The sequence below is a fragment of the Triticum dicoccoides genome, chromosome 3B (genome assembly GCF_002162155.2).
Source record: "Triticum dicoccoides isolate Atlit2015 ecotype Zavitan chromosome 3B, WEW_v2.0, whole genome shotgun sequence".
Taxonomy (NCBI): Eukaryota; Viridiplantae; Streptophyta; class Magnoliopsida; order Poales; family Poaceae; genus Triticum; species Triticum dicoccoides.
Window position 1 is genome coordinate 221390119 of NC_041385.1, and position 5978 is coordinate 221396096.

General features: G+C 47.9%; 1 long non-coding RNA gene across 1 annotated transcript; it reads left to right on the plus strand.

Annotated features, from left to right (window-relative positions):
• The first annotated feature begins 2626 nt into the window (after positions 1-2626).
• On the plus strand, positions 2627-5664 carry LOC119275598. The gene is made up of 2 exons (XR_005135790.1): positions 2627-3377; positions 5376-5664. It is a non-coding gene; the product is annotated as an uncharacterized LOC119275598 (long non-coding RNA).
• Positions 5665-5978: the final 314 nt, after the last annotated feature.

The following is a 5978-nucleotide window of genomic DNA, read 5'->3' on the forward strand; positions in this document are numbered from 1 at the left end:
AACTCATGTCTATGGTTAGGTAACTTAACCATCTTTGATTAACGAGCTAGTCAAGTAGAGGCATACTAGTGACACTATGTTTGTTTATGTATTCACACATGTATTATGTTTCTGGTTAATACAATTCTAGCATGAATAATAAACATTTATCATGAAATAAGGAAATAAATAATAACTTTATCATTGCCTCTAGGGCATATTTCCTTCAAATCTTTGGGCCGTCCACGACAAGAGAAATCATGGTAAAAGCAAGGGTGAGGAAAATTTTGCAGAGTTCCCGGTTATGGTGGGTGGTCGAGGCCGAGCGATGCACTGTGGTTTGCGCGTTTTTCTCTCATACATACGTGCGTGTGTGCGAGGCGTTGGCTCTAACTGAACCCGAGCAAGGCGTTCACTTACTGAACCCGAGTGATTACACAAGCTACGTTATTGAACCCGAGCGATCGATCCCTTGGCTGTTAACTGAACCCGAGTGATCAATCACAACTGCTGCTTACTAAAGCCGATCAAGCCCTCGTGCGAGACGCAGGGTTGCCTCTCGATGAACACTGACCGTTGCTACCGCACACGTGATATGTAGAACGAGTTGAGACGTGGTGAGTCGAGCCGGTTAGCTGGTCATGGATGAATAGTTCTTGGTTGCCGCTGAATGAACAGGACCCCGAGGAGGCCGCCGCACCCTAGCCGGTTGGGTGTGGATGAAGAGAACCCCGTGGAGGTTGGATGAACAGTAGCCCGTGGATGAACATTAGCTAGTGGAGCCTAGAGGAAGTCGACAGTGGATGAACAGGACCCTGTTTCGACCGTAGGCGTTCGAACAGAAGTCCGTTTCCTCCGCTTTATGGTACGCCAGACCTCTCCCGATCAACAGGACCCCGTTTTGACAGTAGCACTCGAACAGAAGGCCATTTCTTCTATGTTGCGGTACGTCAGACCCTTCTCGATAAACAAGACCCCGTTTCAGTCATACGCGGTCGAACAAAAGGCTGTTTTCCTCCATTCTGTGGTACTTCAGACCTCGTTTCGGCTGTTCCGTCCAAGCCGGTTGGCTCCCAATGAACAAGACATATTTCAAACCAGCCGGTTGTCTCCCGATGAACACGATGTTGTTTCCTCCGTTCTGACCCAGTTTGTTGGCTACCGATGAATGCGACGTCGTCGTCGTACGCGTTCGAGACCCCGCCCGTGTGACACCCTGATTTTGCCCTTTTCTTTCTTCTTTGATTTCTTGATTTGATTTGCTTTTTTGTGGCTATGTGGTTCCAAAAACTTGGGAAGATCATGTCTTCCTAGGTTTTATAGTGGATTGTCATCCCCAAAACCATCCCTAGCTCATGTCATTTTCATCCTAGCCCAAATCCCAATATTCTTTTATTGGGAATATTCCTTTTTTGATAAAGGAATTATCCTATTTACCCTAGGTTGTAAAGCAACCTATATTTCTATCACTCAAAAAAATCCCAAATAATTCTCATAATTTTTTTGGGTCCTATCTTGCTCAAATATGGCAAAACTTTTCATTGCCATGTTCAAAAATCATCCTCCAATAATTCTTTTTCTATTCTGCCCTAAATGGCACTTTGCAAAAGCAAGTGCTATTTACCTTTGCCCAATTGACCTCAAACTTTTTTGACATCTTTTCATGTCCATATAATCGCCCCATGCCAAAATTCAACTCAACTTGCCTAGTAAATATTCCTGAGCAAATTTTCAAAGTTCCTGTCTGAGGGAAGTCATTATGAAGGAAGTACTAGCTAGGAATATCTAAATGAGTTAAAATTTTGCTCATATGATCAAATCATCACGCTCCACCAAATTTGAGCTCATGTAACCTTTCTAATGTGAGCACAACTCCGAATCTTGGTTTCTGGTCAGATTTTCAGTTTGTGAAGCAACTATATTTTGTATTGCTCCATTTAAGCTGCAAATTTTCCAGGGCATTCTCCTATCCATATCAACTCTCTCCACCAAGTTTTGGCTCAATCCATTACTTCATTTACACTGTGCAATATTTTCAAAATTCTGTCCAGAGAGATGCTTTGTGAAGCAAGTGCCACTTTGGCTCACTCAAATGGCATGAAACTTTTTGAGCATCTTAATATATTCAAATCATTGGGCCAAGCCCAATTTCATCTCAACTTGCATCTTCATGTGAGTGCATCATCCAAATCTCTAATTCTGGCCATTATAGTGGTTTCTACAGCAAGTACCAATTATCTTCATCCTTATGAGCTGCAAATTTGCAGAGGTGTTTATCTTAGTGTGTGATCACACCATGCCAAAGCCCAGCCTCTGCCTCCTCCTGTGTTCGTCTCCCCGCAACACAAACACCTTGTTGTTCATATATTTTGGATCAACCTGCAAATCACTTCTTTGCCCCTGGACCGAGTTGTTTACTCATTTGAACTAAGGGCACGATGGTCTATCCAGTAGATATGATGTGGCCGATCACCTGGCACCGTGTATGCCAGTTCACGCGGTGACCACGGGCCACGACTAGCCAAACACGCGCGCTGGAGTATTCCCGCCCCTGTTCTCGTCCGTTCCCTCGTCGTCTCGACCTCAATTCATGTCCTGGAGCTAGCCCGTGAGCCCCTGCATCATTCTGCATCGCTGCCCCGCCCTGAGTCACTGCGGTGTGGTCGCCGTCGAGCTCCCCGTGACGTGTTCGTCCTCTGCAGCTCCATTGGCACGGAGCTGGAGCACTCTAGAGCCTCCCCGAGCCCTCCCCTCGGCCTATATAAGGACCCCCAAGGTATTCCGCAGCTCCCAAGCCCCTCCTCATCCCTCCTAATCCACCAGAGCAACGACATCTCACGGAGTTCGCCTCTGTCCGCCATGGCCGCCCCGGTCTCATCCCGTTTCCGACGTGCCTAGCCCCTCTCCTCTCCTCCCGAGCTTTCCACGAGCAGACCCTCGTCTCCGCGAGCCGCCCCATCTCTCCAGTTCGTCGCCGAAGCCCCTCTAGTCGTGAGCCCCTAGTCCGTCCGCCGCCTCCACCATTCGGGCACCTCGTCGTCCGGCCGTCTCGAGCATCCTCGCGCCTTTCCACCACCACCACGAGCCTCCTCTCCTTCCCGCCGACCGCCCCAACCCATCTCCCTCGCCGGGGACGGCCCGCATAGCCTGCAACCCCGCCGCACACCGCCTCTCTGTCCTCCTAGGGTCGCCGTCCGTCGCCGCCGTTCCAGGTCTCCCTGGCGGCCTCCGCTCCTCTGAATGGATGCGGAAGGTCCTCGCGGCCTGCCGGTGGCCGGAGCCGGCCGGGCCACCATAGGCCATCGCCCTGCCTCGCCTCGTCCTCTGTCTCTGTCGGGACAGAGCGAGCACGGGGAAGAAGACGAGCCACGTTGGCCCCCTGTCCCCTGGGCCCGCATGTAAGTCTCTCCCGCCCCGGGCCCAGCTCTTAAGTGAAGATGTACTCCTCGTCTTTATGTTTTCGTTAGGCGAAATCGTAAAACGCTGCGGCCTTAGTACAGAATACGCTTTCTCTACTGTGAAAGTGTATTTCATTTCTAATGCGGCTCAGAGTATGTTTTCTTATTCTAAAAGCGTATTCTCAGAAATGCGTTTTCTGTTTTTCCTCTAGGGACTTGTTTGTAGGAGTTCTTTTTTACATATTGGTCCCTAGTGTTCAAACCCTTATAACTTTTCAACCGTAGCTCCGATCGAGGTGAAACCAATGCTCACGTCTTCATCTCGTCGAGCTCCTTCTGTTGGTAACATTTTCATAAGGTGTTCACACTGTGAAAATGACCATGATGCCCTTGCTTCTAATCAGCCCCCTTCGAGAGAGAAACGTCCGGTGTTTCATTTCCGCGGCTTCACCGCACTTCTTCCCGGAGTCTCTGTCACCCCCAGGCAAGCCACAACAACCACTTGCATGATAGTCATGCAGTAGCCTTGGTTTTGAACTTGAATATTTAATAAAAGTCTCCCTGTTATCTGCTTGTTTGTTTGCTGCTACTGTCATTGTTTCGGTTATGCTCGTGGATTCAGGTCCACATTCATGCTATGTTATGATGCATCGTGTTATCTGGTGCTACTTGCTAGTATCACTTTCACATGTCATGCTTGTTAGTGGTAATACATGCTGGTAGTAGTGATGTTCTTCGGATGCATGCTTAGTCTGTTATTCAGTACTGTTGCTATGCTTGTTCCGTTGCATCTAGTTGGTTACATGCTCACTTGGTAGTATTACTGTTATGTTCTTGCATGATATTTGTTTCTGATTGATAGTAGTCATGCTATGCTCATGTGTAGTGTTATGATCATGCTCGTCGTTATGCCATGCTCAGTTGGATATATTTTTCATTGTCCTATGCTCGATGATTTATTTTGATTGCACATCCATGCTCATGTTGGTATCATGGTAGTTGCATCACGTGATTTTAATATGGCTCAGCTTATTGCATTCAAGTTTAACCGGATAAAAATGAACTTGAACAACTGTTGGCTAAGTCATGGTGCCACTGAATCGAGCTGACCAGTGCAACCACACTTGCCTTTATGGGAAGGACCTAACTGGGTCTATTTTCATGCCTCTCACCGGTGCCTCCAACGAGGGAACGTTATGGGCGTGCGCTACCCTGGTCAGGTAGGCGGACATAAGCCTTGTGTGCCCGTTGTTGTTCTGGTACCTTGTCCCCATTTGGGGCCGTTTATGTTTTGCCATGACGATGGTCGTTGATGCCTTTGGTAGGCACGGGGCCACCCATGACTTATACCAAAGGGGAGTTGGTCGGAGTGGCCGGGAGAGTGTCATGGTAGTAGATCGCTTTTGTTGGAACACTGTTGGTCCACACGTATGGGAGTGCAAGGCCATGGGTTCCGTTGTGTGGGTACAGTGCGCTAACCTATGCAAAGTGTGGGTTAAATCTAACGATAGCCGTGCCCGCGGATAAGGGCCCAGTTCGTAGTCGGTCACACTGTGAGCCAGCAATAATAATAACCTGATTAATAATAACCCCGATTCAATGATGAGAAAGAGATTGGTGGTGATCGAGAAAGGATCATGGAGGTATCATGGATACCGAAGTTGGTTGATATTTATGTGATCGTGAGATGATCACGGAGGTATCATGGATACCGATGTTGGTAAGTTGATGCCTGAGATGGTTACGAGGTAACCGTCAAGCAGGAGTAAGTTGGTGCATGCGAATGTTAACCTGTTGCATGTAGTATCATCATGTTCATATGCTTATGCCATGCTAAAGTTGTATCATGTTCACCTTGTGCACGCCATGTTGTTCTGTTAGTATCATGTTCATGATCGCTTTAACTTGTTAATGCCATGCTATTGTTTGTCTTGACTGCTTTTGGTTATTGTGAGCTTGCAAGTACATTCAATGTACTGACCTGACGTGTCATGCCAGTTTGCAGGTCGTGCCTGGATTGCTTGCTTGTTTGGTGTGGTTCCTGTGTTCACGAGCTAGGATAAACATTCCAGCCAGAGTCCCTGCGGATTGGAGTCCATCATCTCCGTTCGTTGTTCTGCCGCCAATAGTTATTCTGCTACCAGTAGTTGTTCGGCTGCCTCGAGTTGTTATGATACTTGCATAGAGCAACTGTGGTTGGAGTAGTGTCGTTGTGCCGATGTTATTCATTGTAATATGGGAGACCTTGTATTCATATTCGTGTTTAATAGAGAGCTGGTTTGTTCTATGATAAGTAGTGTCGTATTCTAGAAGACTTCATCTCAATCTCTGGGCTGGAATACGGGGCATTCCAGTTTCTCTGAGCCGGGGTGCCACAGGCTTGGTATCAGAGCAGGTCTGGCTGTAGAGCGTCCTAGTCCGCTTGAATGTTAGAAAACGGCAGTATAGGGTCTGGTTGTTGTCCTTGCTTGCTGCATTTGGTTGTTGCAGATAGTCTTATTTGGTTACCCCTAAGCCATGTTTCGTGCGTAGATGGCGGCCAGCTTCCACGAGTTCAGTGCCCTTCCGAGAGCTCTCGGTGTTGTTCCTATTGCTTTCAGC